Raw genomic sequence first — 18797 nt, forward strand, 5'->3', positions numbered from 1 at the left:
TGGTTACCCGGGGACTTCGGCATCGTTGGTCGCTGGAGAGCTGTCTGTGTGACAGCTCTCCAGCGACCACACAGCGACGCTGCAGCGATCGGCATCGTTGTCGATATCGCTGCAGCGTCGCTTAGTGTGAAGGTACCTTTAGCGACGCTGCAGCGATATAGACAACGAGCCGATCGCTGCAGCGTCGCTATTTAGGTCACTGTAGAGACGTCAAACACAGCAGCTCCAGAACGATGCAGGAGCGATCCTGTGACGTAACGGTGACTCACTTATCGTTCTCACAGGTCGTTAGCTCCATGTAAAACATTGCTGGCATCGTTGCTTTTTCTGTCAAACACAACGATACACGCCGACCTGGCGACCAAATAAAGTTCTGGACTTCTAGCTCCGACCAGCGATATCACAGTGGGATCCAGATTGCTGCTGCGTGTCAAACACAACGATATTGCTATCCAGGAAGCTGCAACGTCACGGATCGTTGTCGTTCTCGTTGTAAAGTTGCTCAGTGTGAAAGTACCTTAAGGGTCATTTGACCCTCTTTCAGGACTTCAGGGGGGAGCACAAAATTTCTGGGACTTCTAGTGTTAATTATAAGACTACTGTCCTCCTGTAATGTCTTTAGTGCTTGGCGTTCTATTACAGAGAGGTTTGGGGGATAAAATAATTTGCCCCTATCAACATCAACCCGCAATGAGTGAAAAGTATTTTGGATTTTGGATGAATTCTATGAAGGTTTCCAGGGCATGAGAGCCCCACGGGGTTCTAAAATGACTCTTGGTTCAGAGTCCCAAGCTTTGGGCTGTAAGTAATTTAGTTGAAACATCAGTATGTGATGGAGTGGGAAGTGGGAAGTTTAGAGAAATGCACTTTTAGTCTTAATGAGCGAAAGAAATGCTCTAGGTCCATCTCTAGGTCGAACATATGACACCGATAGGTGGGACAAAAAGAGAGTCCTTTTAGGAATATGCTATATTCAGAAATACCTAAGGTCCTGGATGAGATGTTGATTACCAGAGAGTTGGTACCTGCGACCTGGTGATTCTCATCTGTTCTAGGTTTTATCTTGTGTCCATGCCCACGTCGCATCCTCTTCTTTTCATGTGTTATGGCCGATGGCCTAAAAAACAAGAGGTACTTGATGGAGTGGGTCCCTTGTCCTGTTCGGAGCAAGAGGTAGAGTAGTCTGTGGATGAGCAATGACCGGTCTTCGAGGGGTTGCGTCTGGTAGAATAGTTGTCCTGCCATTTGTAGACTAGGTTTGTCTTGCAGTCCTCGGTGTCCTGGGAGAATTTGATACATTTCCTATTCTCAATGTCTTTCCTGTGTTGATCCAAGCGACTTTGGATCTGTTTTTTAAGAGAACTTAGTTCCTCTGGGGTGCCAGTAGATGAAAGTTGTACTTCAATGGTTTTTATGTGTTTGGAGCTTGACTCAATCACCTTTTGTAGGTTTTTTTTTTTTTTTTTGTTGAGGGTGATCAATTCAAAAAAGCATTTATTAAGTATTTGTTCAAATCTGGTACAAAAGTTGAGAGAATCCCGAAAGAGAGTGGGATGAAGAGTAACCGTGAGACCTCTTGGGATCCTTTGCACCTGGAGGTACTCAGAGTGTGGCACAGTGAAGTTCTATATAAATGTTGTGATGGAGTTCTCACTCCATGTCACGTCCACGGGTTTCCTGGGGTGAGATCTTCAGGAAATATTTTGATCATGCTAGAATGCTTGTGGTTTCTTCTGCATTATATGAGAAGGTGGTAGAGGTCATGACCAAAACAGTGTGCTAACACGCAAGGGGAATATAAGTGCAGAGACAAAATGTGAGCACTACTGAAGACGGTGCAGGGCTAGGTTCTCGCACCATACATATAAAGAGAACCCGGCACTCAACTTAAGTTTATTTGATGAACTTCTTTATTTGTAGTACCAACAACAAACGTTTCGGTCATGGAGGCCTTCATCAGTTACTACAAAAATCATAAGTGAACAAAGAGAAAAATATAGTACAGAAAAAAAGAGCAAATAATTTATATACAATACAATGGGAAATGGTCATATGAAGATCAAATGTTAAAGTTCATATATGCAGATGGAGCCACAAGACATCCCATGGAGGAAAGTGGAGCAAATAGTGAGATATCGTACCGTACTAATGGAAAAGAGAATGGTGGGTGATGAAATGCAGTAAGTCCGAAAAAATGTTATCTTAAACACAATAGCAAGTAAGTGGCACATGGTGCAATAGAAATAGCAGTGGTTAACAGAACTAAAGTGGTAACTGATACCTGTGTATTCAGAGTTGTAACACCATCTGACCGGATCCAGAGAGATCCGTACTGGAGAAATATAAAAGGTGTTTCATATATGTAAATGGCGACCTAGTCGACTTGACCAAATCCATATGCAGTATATATAAAGCCGTGGTGGTAGCTGCAATGCTGATGATGGAGAGAGAAGAGCGCCATAATTACCTGCTTGTAAGGTAGTGGAAGCCGAGAGCTTGTTTAGTTCAGTGTAAACTGAAATGAAGAAGTATACTTTTAAGGAAAGTTTAAAAAACTTTGAAATGCTTTAAATATATTATTTTTTCCTCCTCTGTACTTGACTGCATGTACAGTTTTCAACTTTTCAATCTGTTTTCCATTTAGGCTGTACATGTTTTCTTTTTTATGCATTGTGTCTGTTTCATTTGTACTCTTGTATTTATTAATATGGTAGCACTCCCTACAGAGCAATGTCATTGCAGTTTGCACATTCTTTCTAAAAGTATGTTGAAAAACATTTCAGCTATTTGTCCTTAAAAGTGCACAAACTTTGCTTCATAAAATTACTATAACCACTTAATTTGCAAGTGAAGAACTAAAGGAAATACAAATTTAATGGAAAGTACAGAGCGTTCATATCACATTTATTCATTGAGAGGTAGTTCAAAGTCTCTAATGTGTTCATCTACTGTGTGCTGTTTGCCATTACCTGTCCATAGGCATTGCTCTAATGAAGGGCTGTAATTGTCCAAAAAGCTGAGAAAAATACATGTTGATCTAACAATAATATTTGCACTTCTATTTGAGGTCATAACATGGAAAGTACAGGGTGGGCCATGTATATGGATACACCGAAATAAAATGGGAATGGTTGGTGATATCAGCTTAATGGTTGTGGCACATTAGTAAATATAGGAGGGGGAAAACCTTTCAAGATGAGTGATGACCATGGCAGCTATTTTGAAGTCGGCCATTTTGGATCCAACTTTTTTTTTTCCAATGGGAAGAGAGTTATGTGACACATCAAACTTATTGAAATCTGCTGCAATGACCCGGGTACTGCGTTCACCGGACATCAACACAATTTCTATCCGCTCCACACATGTTAACCTCTGCGACATGTCAATGGCTGTAAACAAAGAGAAACTTGCAAATAACTCATGAAAGAATAAACTTACGTTAAAGCCAAGCACACCATTGTTTTTCTTGTGAAATTCTCAATAAGGATGATGTGTCACTTGACCCTCTTTCCATTGGAAAAAAGTTGGATCCAAAATGGCTGAATTTTAAAATGGCAGCCATGGCCACCACCGATCTTGAAACTTTTCCCCCTCCCATATACTAATGTGCCGCAAACAGGAAGTTGATATCACCAACCATTCCCATTTTATTTAGGAGTATCCATATACATGGCCCACCCTGTATATGAATTATGATGTGTCACATCTCCAACTGGACCTGATCCTATGACGTCTGCTTCTGTCAGCAGGTGCCATTTTATTCATTATGGGGGCAGCACTTATGATGGAGGAAACGTCAGAACTAGTGATGAGGGAGTATACTCGTTGCTCGGGTTTTCCCGTGCATGCTCTGGTGGTCTCCGAGTATTTGTGAGTGCTCAGAGATTTAGTTTCTGTCGATGCAGCTGGTTGATTTGCAGCTGCTAGACAGCCTGAATAAATGTGAGGATTCTTTAACAAACAGGCAACCCCCACACGCATTCAGGCTGGCTAGCAGCCACAAATCATGCAGCTGGGTCAACAAAAACTAAATCTCCCAGCACTCACAAATACTCGGAGACCACCTGAGCATGCTCAGGAAAACTCAAGCAATGAGTATACTTGCTCATCAATAGTCAGGACCAGAAACTCTAGGTGCAGGTTCTGCCTTGGCTGAGATGCTGTTTGGAACCTGTAGTGCTTCCCAGTCTGGCAGTCTGTGTGTTCTGCTGTCCTCAAACACGTTAGCACTGTGTGTAATGAGACATGTAGCTAAACCCCCTGTCTTCTTTAAGAAAAAGAGGCTGTAAAGTTGTAACCTTCCTTTATTGAGTGTACATGTGAGAGGAAAGGATGAAACTATAAGATGCAATAACAGAGGCATTTTAGAATATGTACAGTAATTGTACAGTGCATAAAAATACAGATAGTTTGCAATACACAGTAACATTAGGTAATATACAAGGTGATGATTACCTATTTAATACAGCAAATGTACTTAGAAACACAAGACTGTAACACATAGATAATAACTTACCAACTATGCTTAGAATAGGCTGTTTACAATGAGCATGACAGAAAAATGAGTGATGTGGTTTCTTCTCAGAAGCATACAGGAACAATGGGTGCTGTTCCTTTCATAGTGTCATAATAAGACCACAATGCAACAGGAACAATCCCACAATGCCCTAGGATCTTCCCATAATGCATAGCAAACTGCACCAGAATTGATACACCAAATCGCCAGCCGATGGTGCCATTACCTTACATTATAAAAATATAGGAAGGATTACTATGTATACAGAAAAATATACTGTACCTGTAATAACTGTGGGGCAAAAAATGGCTAAACTTTAGACAGCAAATTTACTGCTAGGACAGAACACTCCCCACTTGACATCAACCAACATCACTATTGTGTTCATTGGACAAAAACAGCAGAACGAGTTCCCCTACTGGCCTGAGGAACAATTTGGTTTCGCCTTGTTTCCCTATTTTCACTTCTACCTTAGGTACAATTCCGTCCTTACTCAGGAATGTCTGGGTAATGAGACGTAATGGCCATTCATTTCTATAGTGAAGAGTTCTGCCAACTCGACTGCTAACATAGCGGCACAAAGTTCCAGGTGTGGTATGGTGTGTTCACGAAGCGGTGTTAGTTTTGCTCTGCTCATGACAAACCCTACATGGCATTGTCCACTGGTGTCTATCATCTTCAAATAAACTATCGCAGCAATCGCATTGATTGAAGCATCGGAGAACACAAAGGGATTGTGTCTCTATCTCTGTAGTAGGTGCAAACACATAGGAGCGTGTTATGTGAACATTTGATAAGGCTGTGAGGGAATTTCTCCAGGCCAGCCACTTGGTTTTCTCTTTTGTGAGAAGAGGAGTATCCCAGTTTTACTCCTCTTTGGTGAAGTCTCTTAACATAGCCTTGCCCTCAATGACTACAGGAGTTGCAACCCTTAGTGGGTCATATAAACTGCTTAAGGTTGACAGCACTCCTCTGCCAACCTCGAAGGTGAAGGTATCAGCTTTTATTTCCATAGTATGCCAAGGCTCCGCTGCATTGGTGGAGAGTCTATGCCTAGATCGAAATTCTTCAAGTCATTTGAGTGATCCTCAAAAAGGAAGGCTTCCATCAAAACTTTGCTGTTAGAAGTGATCTTGTGCAACCTCAGTTTAGATACAGCGAGCATGTCTTGGGCTTTTTTAAGAAGAAGAATCACAGTCACATTTGTGCGCATTGATTTCAAACAGTCGTCCACATAGAAATTCTTATCTATAAAGACACTGGCTTCTGTTCCATACTCTGCTTCAACCTCTTGAGCAGTGCATCTCAGCCCGTAGATGGCTACTGCAGGAGAAGGAATATTACCGAAAATATGTACCTTCATATGATACTCTGTAACTTCTTTGGAAGGATTGTTATCTTTGAACCACAGGAATCTCAAGAAATTTCTGTTCTCTTGTTTAACAAAGAAGCAATGGAATTTCTGCTGCAAATTCAACAGCGTCTCTATGAAAACGGAGACGCACTTCTAAGAGTTTGTTGTTCAGATCCAGGCTTGATAACAAGACATCATTCAATGAAACACCTTCATATTTGGTACTTGAATCAAATACTACTCAACACAGGCAGGTACCAGTGCTCTTCAGAGTCTTGAAGTGTAGGTGCTAACTCTGCATGCCCTTTATTAAATATTTTCTCCATGAAGGTAAAGAAATGATCTATCATCTCTGCTTTACTATGGAAACTGTGCCTGAAGGAGACAAATCATTTGTAAACTTGTTCTCTGTTGTTAGGCAAGCATTGTCTTTGAGGCTTGAAGGGTATGACTAGCAAAGATATGTGGTGTTGAAGTGCTGTGTGGCCTTTATGAAGTAGTGATTTTCACAAGGTTGAAGGAGAGGCGGACGTCCGTTCACGAGCGTACTGGTAAGCATGCTTTTAACCATTGTCCGCTTGTGTGCACCTCCTAAACAGACCTCTCCTACAATGACCCACCCAAGGTCTAGTCTTTGGGCATATGGAGCACTGTGTGAGCCATTGATCTGTTGTCTAACCTTGTGGACTTGTAGAATATCTCTCCCAAGGAGCAAGACTGTTTGAGCCTCTGGGTCAAGGCTGGGAATCAGGTGTTTTATACGCTTCAGATGAGGATGGTGGGATGCCACTTCAGGCTTAGGTATCTCTGACCTGTTGTCAGGAATCTGGTTACATTCCAATATGGTTGGTAACGGCAGGCACATTTGGCCTTCTATAGACTTGAATATGTAGCCTGTTGCTCTCCTACCAGCTGTTTCTACAATACCGGCACAAGTTTTTAAAGAGTAGGGGGAACTGAGTCCTCTGACATTAAAGCTATCAAAATAGGCAGACTTGGCTAATGACTTGTTACTCTGATCATCTAAGACCGTGTACACTTTGATGGCTTTGTCCTTTTCGTTTTGCACTAACTTCACAGTCTCTGGCAAAGTGGGATGTTGAAGAGCAGCATTTGAAGCAGGTGTGGTTCTCCTTAAGGAAGGCCTTCCGTTCTTCCAATTACTTTTCTCTGGGAACTCTGCACTTAAGTAAGCAATGTGGCTTCTTGTGTAAGGGACACTGATTGGGATCTTGGATTTGTCTTCTCCTTGACTGGAGCTGAACTCTTTGTATGGGAGTTTTTGAACTATGAGATTCACACCTCTAGAAGTGTCAAGGTATGTCAATCCCACAAGATCTCCTTCTGCTTTTGCTACATTGAACTCCATTAATAAGTCAGTTAACTCTCTAAGCTTTGAATAGTCCTTGTTCGCTATTCTAGGAAAGTCTTCTATTCTTTTAAAAAAGGCATTTTCTATAACCTCTAAAGAGCCATAGCATTCATCAATTAACACAAAAACCCACACTGAGTGTAGAAACACAGAAAAAAGGTCAGAGAGTATATTTCAACAAAATTATTCAGTTTATTGATTCAAACAATTTACAAAAGTGTATCAATTCAGAGTAGCAACAAAAAATCAGGAAAATTGGGAAATGGTAAATCAGAGTATAGTTAGAAATCAAAATTCAGAGTAAACTTGGGCATAGAAAAGTAATCTTCTCCATGGATTAAGGTATCCTATGCATGAATACCCTGAGCATGATAATTTTTTTCTATGTTCAAGCTTGCTCTGAATTTTTTATTTTTAGCTGTGCTTGCATATTTGCACAACATGCACTATAGCACTTTGAAAATATTGCCATTGCATTTAAACGCTCCCTCTCATTTGAACATGATTTTGTATGAGACAATTGCAACGTAATGCAATTGTGTTTTTTCTATGGTTTAAGGTACCTTATGCATGAATATACTGAGCATGATTACTTTTCTAATGCTCAAGTTTACTCTGAATTTTTACTTCTAGCTATACTCCGATTTACTATTTCCCAATTTTCCTGATTTTTTGGTGCTACTCAGAATTGATACACTTTTTTAAATTGTTTGAATTAATTAACTGGATACATTTGTTGAAATATACTCTCTGACCTTTTTTCTGTGTTTCTACACTCAGTGTAGGTTTTTGTGTTAGAGTTTTCCTTAACACATTTTTGATACCTTAACTGGGAAATATTTGTGTTTAATAGCATTCATCAAGTCTATTCCAAATTCTTTTGAGGCTGACATATGGATAATTTACAATAATGTCTCTTATTCTCTTTACATGTTCAGCAGACTCACTTTCTTGCCATTTTACCAGGAGATCCACAACTTCACTACATGATAGACCTATGTCTCTGATGGCATTTTGGAAGGAAGCTTGCCAAGCTCTGTAGTTTTCAGCATGATGGCTGAACCTTACAAGTCCCTTGGTGACTAAGCAAGGAACTTGGCAAAGTCCATTGTGCCATGATTGGTGCTGATACCAGCTGATGGTGTGTTGTCAGAGTACATGTGTGCTGTGCGATCATACCTAAGAGTTGTCTCTAGCTTTTTCCAACTGCAGTAATAGCTTTCTGAAGTGAAGAGAGTCCCTTTAAAGGTACCTTCACACGAAACGACTTTACAACGAGAACGACAACGATCCGTGACGTTGCAGCGTCCTGGATAGTGATATCGTTGTGTTTGACACGCAGCAGTGATCTGGATCCTGCTGTGATATCGCTGGTCGTTGATTAAAGTTCAGAACTTTCTTTGGTCGTCAGATCGGCGTGTATCGTCGTGTTTGACAGCAAAAGCAACGATGCCAGCAATGTTAAACATGGAGCTAACGACCTGTGAGAATGATAAGTGCGTCACCGCTACGTCACAGGATCGCTCCTGCGTCGTTCTGGAGCTGCTGTGTTTGACATCTCAACAGCGATGTAAACAGCGACGCTGCAGCGATCGGATCGTTGTCGTTCTCGTTGTAAAGTCGTTTCATGTGAAGGTACCTTAAGCTGGAGCAGATTCCGGATCTTCTGTTCTGGGGAAAGATTATTGCAGTCAGTCTCATCCCAATGGGTAATTAATTGCTTTCAGCAGGGAGACTGATAGTTTACTTTGTCTTTAGCTGTCTGGATCATCCTTTGATTTGTAATGTTTATGGACGTACTCTCCAGTACGCTGCAATAGATCATGGGTAACTTGCTGTAGGCCTAGCCCACTGCTGTGTCTTTTGTGTTCGTCTTCAGAATATATGACAGATTCTAAGGTGTCACGATCCACTTTTGGATTTATGGCAGCTCTGGTTCCACTCAGTTTAAAACTTTTTTCCTTTCGGACTATAGGGGGTTAATGTCAGTTTTTCTCATTTGGCTATCTGATGTTACTGTTGTGCTGCTGGGTCAGCTGATGCAGGTGGTGACCACTCCCACCATCCTTTAAAAGGTCACCTGATGCATAAGCTAACTGTTGGTGATACAGTTTCTTTCTGGAGACCAGCCTAGCAGGAGCAGCTATCTGGTATCAGCCACATCTGGTTATTGGAGTCCTGCTGCTGTTGTTTTCTGCAGTGTGGAGCTTGGCGGCGGCATTCATAAGCTAAGTGTGGTGTTTTTGTTATCTTGTCCCTTTGGGTGTTTGTCACCTTCCCATGTGTGTATTATCTGCAGAGGTGAGGCTAGTGCTCCTTGCTGGCCAGTACACTAGCAAGGGCAGTAACAGGTGACTACTGGGGACAAGGTATCCTGATGTGGGGAAGGAGTTGCATAGGTTGCTAGGGGAGCACAAGGAGAGGCTCAGGTGGTGACAATTCCTTACGGTAGGGCCTTCTTTTCACCTTTTCCATCCCATTTTTTGTGAGTTGTGCCATCCATTGACCGACCACCCATTGGGTAGGATCACACCGTGACATAAGGTTTCTGCTTCCGCTATGTTCGCTGCTGTTTCTTTTTAGATAGCAAGCTTCTATAATGTTGCTTCACGGGGCGCCTTCTCTTCTTCCAGGCATGCTTGTTGGTGTACTTTTTCGCATCCAGAGATGCTCGTTGGCATGCTTTTTCCGCATACAGGGATGCTTTTTCCACTTCCATGGTGTTAGGGGTCGAGTTCCTGCCTCTGCACAGGGGGAATCTCGGGCCATCTCCGCTGCGGTCTCCCATTCGTCTCCTGCCGCAGTGGAGTCTGCTCAGCGGAGACATCGGTCCCAGTGTCTCGCTCAGTCTGACTCTGTACAAAGGGTTACTGCTGCTTTTCCAGCTTCTGTCATTGAAGCCAGTGCTGGGCAGCGGCAAGCAGACGCTTTTGGGACTAAGCCCTGCTTTTTCTCCTTCTGAGCATGCCCAGGGTAAGATCTCTCATTGGAGATCGAGGGTCACATGCTTGGATACTGCAGCAAAGCCCATTGGTTCTCCAGGAAGGTCCTGAAGGTGCTCAGGCTCTGTGGCTGCCTCTCATTGTTCCTTCTAGGAAGGTCTTGTACTTGCTGCAGCTATAAAAGGCTCGCATGGCCGCATGGCCATGCGCTAATATCAATCCAAATATGTGCTTTGCGCCAGTGTGGTTATGTATGAATGGATTCAGGGACCCGGCTGAAATAAGCCCCTAGAATACCGGCACCTCCAGTGAGGAGATTGTATGTATGTATGTATGTATGTATTCAGGGACCCAGCTGAAATAAGCCCCTAGAATTCCGGCACCTCTGGTGAGGAGATTGCGTGTGTGCATAACCACTGACTGCTATCAGTTCGGCAGCAAGCTTGTGCTCCTGTGAGGCTAACAGGGTGTAGTGCTTTCCTCTCACAGCTACTCTGTGAATTAACAGAGCTAGTCTATACCGCCAAACAGTGACACCATTCACTAGCAGCAGGTTCTTCCTGCACGGTAGACCCCGGTTTGCGAACGCACCATTTATAATAAACAGCTATATTTACTCGGTGCGTTCCGCTAGCCATAACAGAATACTAGCGCCAGGGTCTGGCTAGTAAATGACGGATGATCAGCGTTTACAGTGGTACATCCAGCAGCTGGAGGGTAGGTTGGTGGTTCTTGAGTGCACAACCTCAGCTGTGGATGTTACCGCAGTCGCTGTTCAGGCTGCAAGTGTAGCTGCAGCCAGTTTGTCCTCTGCCACCCCTGCTCCGACTTTATCCCATCTCCCGCTCCCAGACAAGTTTGCTGGTGACAGTAAGCTATGTCAGGGATTCATGAGTCAGTGCGCCATACATCTTGAGCTCCTGGCTGCACGTTTTCCTACGGAACAGGCGAAAGTGTTGTTTATTTTATCCCTTTTGTCAGGCAGGGCATTGGAGTGGGCAACGCCGCTATGGGAGCGTAATGATCGTGTGGTGCAGAGTGCTCCTCTTTTCCTGGATGCTCTGAAACAGGTCTTTTTGGGAACTCGTGTCACCCACGATACCGCTCTCCAATTGATGGCAATAAAACAGGGTTTGTCCATGGTCAGTCAGTTCGCCGTCCAATTCCGGACTCTGATCTCAGAGCTGGAGTGGCCGGATAAAGTCCTTATTCCGGTGTTCTGGAAAGGACTGGCAGATCATGTGAAGGACGCCTTGGCCACCAGGGAGATTCCCGCCACAGTGTAGGAGCTCATTACTATAGCTACCTGCATTGACCTCCATTTTAACGAGCAGAGGTTAGAGCGGACCCAGTGTAGGCAGAGGTTTCGGCTGACTCCCACCTTCCCCAGACCTCTAGAATCTTCCATTCAAGCGTCCGACTCCCATGAGGCCATGGAGGTTTCTCGAGCGGGACCTAACTCCCGGCCCGCTCGGGTACCCGTGGTTTGTAAAAATTGCCAACAACTAGGACATTATGCCAATAAATGTCCATTGTGGTCGGGAGAACGATCGCGTCTAGTAACCATTGGAGGAGGTTCACTAGACCATGCGGCATTTTCCTCCAAGTTGTCCTTTAAAGGGACAATCACGTTAGGCTCATCTTCTTTAACAGTCGAGCTTTGTGTGGACTCTGGAGGAGAGGGGAATTTCATGTCCTCTGCTTTTGCTCTGCGCCATGCAACGCCTCAGGTGATGCTCACCAAACCAGTGACTGATAGGCCGGCGTCACACTCAGTGTATGTAAATACGGTCCGTTTATTACGGCCGTAATACGCAGAAATGTTCCCAAATAGTGATCCGTATGTCATCCGTAGGCAGGGTGTTGCAGCGTATTTTGCGCATGGCATCCTCCGTATGTGATCCGTATGGCATCCGTACTGCGATATTTTCTTGCAGGCTTGCAAAACCGACATCTAATGGATTTATGTGTTCAAATGTTCATTAAAACATATATACAGTATATGTATATATATATATATATATATATATATATATATATATATATATAGAGAGAGAGAGAGAGATAGAGAGAGAGAGAGAGAAAAATTCCAATATGCATAATTAGCGGCACGTATATAGTCAACCCAAAAGGCAGTCCTTATTAATGTCTTCATGTACCACCCATGCATGGACACAAGGATAACTGCAATACTGCAAGTCAAAACCATCAAGAACCAACCATGCAGTCATCTAATCCAAGACATATAGTACTTTATTCAAAAATTAGCATAAAAAATCCAGACAAGCAGTATACAGCAGGGCTAAAAGATGGAAATTGCCATCAACATCATGTAGAAAAAAGCCCAAGGTTGGTAATCCCCGCTACCAGGGAACAAACAGTACATCGGTGTTAAGATAAAGTGCAACATATAGTGGCAGACAGAAGTACTGAACGCCACCCAATGATAGGTAGTGTGACCAGAAATAGTGTCTCCATTATAAAAATGGCAACCAAAATAATGGCTGAATACACCTACAAACAAATCTAAATGTGCACATCACCTGATGATAGCTGTGTTGACCGGCACGGGGGCACCAATCCACCCCAAAATCCAATAGTATGAAATGGTTAATAAAACACACACATTTTTTAAAGTATTTTAATGAAATAAAGACACAGGTTGTTGTAATATTTTATTATACTGGTAATCCACCTGATGACCCTCGTTCTGTAACAAAGGAAAAAAAAAACAACAATATCTCATACCTTCCGTCGCTCAGGTCAAGCAAGTCCCACAAAGTAAATCCATCTGAAGGGGTTAAATCATTTTACAGCCAGGAGCTGTGCTAAAGCACTGCTCGCTCGCTCGTGGCTGTAAAACCCCCGGGAATGAATGGATTGCAGGGGAATGACCTGTAGTTACCTTGAGTTGCAGTGAGGTGCCCTCTGCTGGATGTCCTCATGAACTGGAGCCTGGTAAAAGTTCCCACGCTCGAGTTCATATGAGGACATCCAGCAGAGGGCGCCTCACCACAACTCAAGGTAACTACTGGTCATTCCCTTGCAATCCATTCATTCCCGGGGGTTTTACAGCCACGAGCACTGCTTTAGCACAGCTCCTGGTTGTAAAATGATTTAACCCCTTCAGATGGATTTACTTTGTGAGACTTGACCTGAGCGTCGGAAGGTATGAGATATTGTTGAGTTTTTATTTTTCCTTTGTTACAGAAAGAGGGTCTTCAGGTGGATTACCAGTATAATAAAATATTACAACACCGTGTCTTTATTTCATTAAAATACTTGTAAATAATGTGTGTGTTTTATTAACCATTTTGTACTATTGGATTAATAATGGATAGGTGTCATAATTGACACCTCTCCATTATTAATCTGGCTTAATGTCACCTTACAATAGCAAGGTGACATTAACCCTTCATTACCCCATATCCCACCACTACACGGGAATGGGAAGAGAGAGGCCAAGTGCCAGAATAGGCGCATCTTAAAGATGTGCCTTTTCTGGGGTGGCTGGGGGCAGATGTTTGTAGCCAGGGGGGGCCAATAACCATGGACCCTCTCTAGGCTATTAATATCTGCTGTCAGTCACTGGCTTTACCACTCTGGTGGAGAAAATTGCGCGGGAGCCCACGCCAATTTTACCCGCGATTTAACCCTTTATTTTACAAGCTACAGTGCCGAAATTTTGCACATGCACACTACTAACATTAGTAGTGTGGAATATGCCCAAAAAAGGTATATGAGATGGTTTACTGTATGTAAACCATGTCTCATATCATGTCGGGTTTGGGAAGGAGAAATGAAAAGCCGGCAATTGAATTACCGGATTTTCTATAGAACACTGCTGCGTATTTCTCGCAAGTCACACTGCTGGTCCGTGTGTAATCCGTATTTTTCTCGCCCCGATAGACTTTCATTGGCAATTTTTTTGCGCAATACGGTGACAAATGCAGCATGCTGTGATTTTGTACGGCCGTACAAGACCGTATAATACGGATCAGTAAAATACGGCAGATAGGAGCTGGGACATAAGGAATCATTGGGCCGTGTGTTATGCGTATTTTACGGGTGTATTTTCTGCGCTCACACGTCCGTAAAACTCGCCAGTGTGATGCCGGCCTTAGAGTAGTGAATGGGTCAACGCTTCCCACACAAATCACACACCAGACTGTCCCTTTCACATTATCCATGTGCCCTTCCTACCAGGAGATTATTTCCCTTCTTGTCCTTCCCGAGGGAATGGACGAGATTCTGCTGGGAATACCCTGGCTCTGCTTTCACTCCCCACATATTGAGTGGACCTCTGGGAGGATATTGGGTTGGAGTGAATCATGTAAGGGCAGATGTGTGAGAGAGTGCGTTCAGGTTTCCACCACTGAGACACCAGCAGATCTTTCTTCTCTTCCCAAATGCTACTGGTCCTATGCAGATGTCGTCTCTAAAAAGGCTGCGAAGACCCTTCCACCTCACCGTCCCTATGACTGTCCTATTGATCTCTTGCCTGGAGCAGAACCTCCTCAGGGACGGGTCTATCCCCTCTCTCTCCCGGAGACGGAGGCTATGTCCCAATACATCCAGGAGAATTTGGCAAGAGGGTTCATTAGGAAGTCAGTGTCACCTGCAGGGGCTGGGTTCTTCTTCGTGCAGAAGAAGAATGGAGAGTTACTTCCTTGCATAGATTACAGGGGTCTTAATGCCATCACCGTTAAGAATATGTACCCATTGCCACTGATTTCAGAGCTCTTTGATAGGCTACGGGGAGCAAGGGTATTTACCAAATTAGATCTGTGGGGTGCTTATAACCTGATTCGCATCCGTGAGGGGGACGAATGGAAGACGGCGTTTAATACCAGGGATGGGCACTATGAGTATCTTGTGATGCCCTTCGGGCTCTGTAATGCCCCAGCTGTTTTCCAAGACTTTGTCAAAGATATCTTCCGGGATATGCTCTCCACCTCGGTTGTAGTCTATCTGGATGATATTCTCATCTTCTCTCCAGATATTGACTCTCACCGGAGAGATGTTGGCAGAGTCTTCGACCTCTTACAGGCAAATTCCCTATATGCAAAGTTGGAGAAGTGTATGTTTGAGCAGGAGTCTTTACCTTTCCTGGGCTATATCATCTCCACCCAGGGATTGGCTATGGATTCTGCCAAACTACAGGCTGTGATGGACTGGCAAGAACCCCATTCTCTTAAAGCGGTGCAGCGCTTTATGCGGTTCATTAATTACTATCGCCAGTTCATTCCCCACTTCTCAACTTTGGTAGCTCCCTTGGTAGCCCTCACCAAGAAGGGAGCAAATCCCAAATTGTGGTCTGAAGAGGTCTCCAGGGCTTTTTCTTCTATTAAGTCTCATTTTGCTAGCGCTCCCATCCTACATCGTCCCGATGTTGATAAGCCGTTTATAATGGAGGTGGATGCCTCATCCGTTGGTGCAGGAGCAGTAATCTTTCAAAAGGATGCTCAAGGTCAGAAGCATCCTTGCTTCTTCTTCTCCAAGACCTTCACACCAGCGGAGAGGAATTATTCCATCGGGACAGGGAGTTGCTAGCAATGAAGTTGGCTTTCTCGGAGTGGAGACATCTTTTGGAGGGGGCTCACTTTCCCTTTCAAGTCTTCATGGACCACAAAAATCTGGTATATTTGAAAACAGCCCAGTGGCTAAATTCTCGTCAGGCCAGATGGTCCTTGTTCTTCTCCCGGTTCCACTTCACCCTCCATTATCTCACTGGGGAGAAGAACATTCGTGCTGACGCCCTCTCTCACTCCGTTGTGTCATCTGAGAAAGAGGAAGGGGAGCCTCACCTTATTGTCCCTTCTGAGAGCCTGAGAACCGTAGCTCCGGTTTTGCTAGAGACTGTGCCTCCGGGCAAGACTTTTGTACCCATTAATTTGCGACCGGAGGTTCTCTCTTTGGCTCATTCGTCCAGGGTGGGTGGACGTTTTGGGACAAAGAGGACATCTGAACTGCTGGCAAGGACGTACTGGTGGCCACATATGGTCCGTGACGTCAGAGATTATATTCGGGCGTGTGTCTCCTGCGCCAAAAATAAGTCTCCTCGACAACGGCCAGCTGGGTTACTTTATCCCTTGCCGGTGGCAGACAGGCCCTGGGAGATGGTCGGGATGGACTTTGTGGTGGGTTTGCCCAAGTCTCGTGGCTGTACCATCATTTGGGTTAACACCGATCATTTTTCTAAAATGGTGCACTTGGTACCGCTTCCACAGCTACATTCTGCACGGGCCTTGGAAGGGTTGTTTATAAAACACATTTTCTGCCTACACGGTATGCCGGACAAAATTGTTAGTGACCGGGGTCCCCAGTTTGCGTCTCGGTTCTGGAGAGAGCTTTGTCGTCTTCTCAGCATAGAGTTGAATCTCTCTTTCGCATATCATCCCGAGACAAATGGGTTGGTAGAGAGGGCCAACCAGACCATGGTCACATATCTGCAACATTTTGTCTCTGCCAGGCAGGATGACTGGGCATCCTTGCTACCATGAGCGGAGTTTGCGCTGAACAATGCCGTAGCTGACTCCACTGGACAAACCCCATTCCTTTTTAACTATGGTCAGCATCTGCGGGTACCTGTACCTATGCCCCTGTCTTCCACTGACTCCAGGGTGGCAGACTGGGCTGTGGAGGCACAGGATATTTGAGACCGCACTCAGGATGCCATTCGGGCCTCCAAGGAGAGAATGAGGTCCTCCGCCGATGCACATAAGCGCCCCGCTCGGACCTTTGCTCCTGGTGACTTGGTGTGGCTCTCCGCACGTAACATCAGGCTGCGAGTTGAGTCCACTAAGTTTGCACCTCGCTACTTGGGCCCTTTCAAGGTCTTCGAACAGGTTAACCCTGTGGTATACCGTTTAGCCCTTCCGCCATTCCTGGGTATCACCGACACCTTTCATGTGTTCCTCTTGAAACCTGTATACATGTCCCGGTTTTCCGAGTCATCTGCTGGGACATCGGGTTTGTCTACGGACGATTACGAGGTGAATGCTATTTTGGGGTGCAAGGTGGTACGTGGCAAAAAATTTTATTTGGTTGACTGGAAGGGTTATGGTCCTGAGAGCCTGCTGAGCACATTCAGGCTCCGCAGCTCATTGCTGCCTTCGAGCGTAGCGAGGTCCAAGGTGGGGGGGCTCTAGGAGGGGGGAAATGTTAGGGGTCGAGTTAATGCCTCTGCACAGGGGGAATCTCAGGCCATCTCCGCTGTGGTGTCATATTCGTCTCCTGCTGCAGTGGAGTCTGCTCAGCGGAGACATCGGTCCCAGTGTCTGCTCAGTCTGACTCTGTACAAAGGGTTACTGCTGCTTTTCCAGCTTCTGCCATTGAAGCCAGTGCTGGGCAGCGGCGAGCAGACGCTTTTGGGACTAAGTCTCCTTCTGAGCATGCCCAGGGTAAGATCTCTCATTAGAGATCGAGGGTCACATGCTTGGATACTGCAGCAAAGCCAATTGGTTCTCCAGGAAGGTCCTGAAGGTGCTCAGGCTCTGTGGCAGCCTCTCATTGGTCCTTCTAGGAAGGTCTTGTACTTGCTGCAGTTATAAAAGGCTCGCATGGCCGCACGACTATGCGCTAGAATCAATTAAAATATGTGCTTTGCGCCAGTGTGGTTATGTATGAATGGATTCAGGGATTCGGCTGAAATAAGCCCCTAGAATTCCGGCACCTCCGGTGAGGAGATTGCGTGTGTGCATAACCACTGACTGCTATCAGGTCGGCAGCAAGCTTGTGCTCCTGTGAGGCTAACAGGGCGCAGTGTTTTCCTCTCACAGCTACTCTGTGAATTAACAGAGCTAGTCTATACCGCCAAACAGTGCCACCATTCACCAGCAGCAGGTTCCTCCTGCACGGTGGACCCCGGGCTGCGAACGCACCATTTATAATAAACAGCTATATTTACTCGGTGCATTCCGCTAGCCGTAACACATGTATGCTTGTTGGCATGCGTTTTCTGCATCTAGGGATATTTGTTGTAGCTTTGATTGTATCTCTTGCTCAGCAAAGCTGCTTTGTGCTTTTGCCGCTTCAGCTTATGCGTGGGCAATAGAGACGGCATTGCTGACGGATGATGTTTTGGAGGAACCAACTCATGATCATGTCTTCACAGAGGATGCTCATTCTTGAGACATGATTCAACAGTAAGACTGCTGCAAGATCCCTGTTTCAGGCTCTGTGTAGATAATGATGGGCTCTGTATGGTCCGATTATTCAGTGCAACCGTTAGAATTTTACTGCAATATCCATATGCAATAACCTTATGCTTTGATAATGGTGGGCTTCTTATCATCAGATGTTCTGAGCTTGTTCTCAGCAGTGGTTTCACTATGCTGTCCTCATACACATTAGCACGGTGTGTAATGAGACATGTAGCTAAACCCTCTGTCTTCTTTAAGAAAAAGAAGCTGTAAAGTTGTAACCTTATTTTATTGATTGTAGATGTGACAGGAAAGGGTGAAACTTTAAGATGCAATAACAGGAGCATTTCAGAATATATAACTGTACAGTGCATAAAATACAGATAGTCTGCAATTCACAGTAACATGAGGTAATATACAAAGTTATGATTACCTATTTAATACAGCAAATGTACTTATAAACAGTGGA

Source organism: Ranitomeya variabilis, chromosome 5 (genome assembly GCF_051348905.1).
Source record: "Ranitomeya variabilis isolate aRanVar5 chromosome 5, aRanVar5.hap1, whole genome shotgun sequence".
Classification (NCBI taxonomy): Eukaryota; Metazoa; Chordata; class Amphibia; order Anura; family Dendrobatidae; genus Ranitomeya; species Ranitomeya variabilis.